The following is a 2,507-nucleotide window of genomic DNA, read 5'->3' as shown; positions in this document are numbered from 1 at the left end:
GTCTATGTATGGTAGAATAGATGTTCATATGTTTGTCTCTATTTCTTGTGTTATTGATGCATGTCTATGTGTATTAATGCCATAGATCTAGATATTGTCAAAACATAGTGCTTAATGGAATGCTCTTGTAATTTTCCTGATGGTTCATGCTCATTTCTTGATGGATTGTGCCTCTTCCGTAGCTTAATTAGTTTAATTTCATGTCATTAGCTTAATTGTAGTGTAGTGGTAACATAGTTGTTAGATGGGAGGACAATCCATGCTTGTTATTTGATGTTCCATACTTTTGAATGCAAGTAGCATATGTCTCTAACCTTATGGTGTATTTAGCTTGTGAGCTTAATGAAATGATTAATGACTTGCTAGATATATTGTACTTTTCACATGCTACTTAGACAATATATACTTAATTGTTAGATATATTGTGTTTTTCACATATTGATTAGACAATACATACTTAATTGGTCACCCTTTCTAATTGAATCAACCAAACACACACACACACATATCAATATTGTAACACACATTTCCCTCATTAGTCACTTGTTAAAGGTGTAGGAAAGTAGTGTTTGGTGGTGACCTCTAAACCCCAAGATCTCTCTCTCTTACTTACTTTTTATTGCATTCAATTACTTTAGTTTAATTTGTTCTCTAGTTTAATCGACCAACCAACTATTTGTTTGATCACTCGACCTACTAACTAATAGTGATTCCACAAGCTAGTACGACAACTCAATTCCTTGGGACGATCCCTACTCACCCTAACTATATTTTTTTAGTGAAGGTAGTAGTGGCTTTTATAAATGTAAAACTTGGCCCTCGCCTTAATGCACACTTTCTAAGCTTGTGGTGTAGTGCGGCGAAACAACCACCAGTTTTTGGCGCTGTTGCCGGGGATTAGGCAACGTCGTATTTATGGAATTCATTAGGAATTAGTACTCTTTTGATCGTGTCTTTACTTTGTTTTTATTTTTCTTTTTATTTACTCATTGTGTTTGTTCTTACTTGATAAGGTGCATTGAGCTAGGAGGCAAGCAAAGGAGCTACCAAGCAAAGCAAAGCTAAGCAAGCAAGGAAAAAGGCTAAAAGTTAAAAAAATTGCTAAGCTAAGCTAAATTTGGAGTTAAAGTGCTAAAGGACCTTTGTGAGACTTTCTTTACTCAATCCCTTACTTAAATCGTTGGCCCGCATGGAGGCTTGTTTTTAAATTCTTTGATAAATCGTGAGCCCGCGTGGAGGCATTCTTAATTGTTCTTTGCATCATTGTTGTTAAAGCATAGGAGTATGGGTTAAGTGTTTATGGAAGAAGTTTCATTGAATTGTTATGAAGTCGAAGTGTTTGTTTATTCATTGTGTTTGTGTGTTTTTACATTGTGCATGCATGGTCGTGGATCACTAAAACCAACTTTTGTCCCTCTTGATTTGCATCTTGAATCCGTAGTTAGAAATCATAGGGGAAGAGGAAGTTCAAGTTCTACCCAATCTATTACATCAATGGAAGGCCATAATGAAGAGCATGTGGAGGACCTTGGTCACATAGACTAACAAGGTATCCTCCATTCAAATGTGCATCATGAGAACATTCAAGTACCATTAGACATGCCTAGGCCATTCATTCACCAACCACAATAACAACAACAAGGCCAAGTTCCATTTGGAATGCCAAGGCCAATGTATGTTCCACAACCTCCCATCATTCAAGGAAATCAAAATCAAGGTGCCCATGTTGCACCACAAATTGCTAATCCTCTACCTGTTTTAAGAGATCACTATATGTCTAATGAATAAAATGCACCCACATGCATTCAATTGCCACCATTTAGAGCATATCACTATGATATTAAGCCACAAACTATTCAAATGCTTCCTAACTATCATGGACTTCCAAGTGAAGAACCTTATAAGCATTTGGATGAGTTTCTTGAAGTATGTTCCACCGTAAAATATACGGACATTCCGGAAGAGGTCTTAAAGTTCAAACTTTTTCCATTTACTTTAAAGGACAAGGCAAAATATTAGTTTAATAATCTTAGGCCTTTTTCAATCACTTCTTGGGCAGAAATGAAACAAGAGTTCTTGAAGAAGTACTATCCGGTTTCTAAGACCAATGCCATGATAACTTCCATTAGAGAATTCACACATGGGGATGGAGAAACGTTTCATGAGGCATGGGAACGCTTTAATGAATTGCTTAGAAAGTGTCCACATCATGACATACCCAAATGGCAATTAGTTTAATATTTCTTTGAGAGCTTATCGGACAATTACAAAGGCATGGTTGATGCTTCCATGGGTGGCTTTTACATTGATAGGCATGAGGATGACGTGTGGCGTCTTTATGAGAGCATGAGTGAAAATTCTTTGCATAGAACATTATCATCCAAGAATGGTAGAAATTCACAAGGTAGGAAGAGTGTTGGCTTACATCAAATCGACCATTCGAATGAAATAGCCGCCGAAATGAAGTCTTTATCTCAAAGGTTTGATCAATTTTTGATTAACCAAAA

The 2,507-nt window shown here is 36.5% G+C and overlaps 1 pseudogene; it reads right to left on the bottom strand.

The window, feature by feature from the left end:
- Window positions 1-2,118: 2,118 nt before the first annotated feature.
- Window positions 2,119-2,216, bottom strand: LOC132287550 (small nucleolar RNA R71; annotated as a pseudogene).
- Window positions 2,217-2,507: the final 291 nt, after the last annotated feature.

This window comes from Cornus florida, unplaced genomic scaffold, assembly GCF_030987335.1.
Source record: "Cornus florida cultivar Cherokee Brave unplaced genomic scaffold, ASM3098733v1 CherokeeBrave_3.0.0_Hap2_Chr11, whole genome shotgun sequence".
In the NCBI taxonomy this organism is placed as follows: domain Eukaryota; kingdom Viridiplantae; phylum Streptophyta; class Magnoliopsida; order Cornales; family Cornaceae; genus Cornus; species Cornus florida.
The sequence above is the reverse complement of the archived record's forward strand: the minus strand, read 5'-3'. Positions and strand labels throughout refer to the sequence as shown.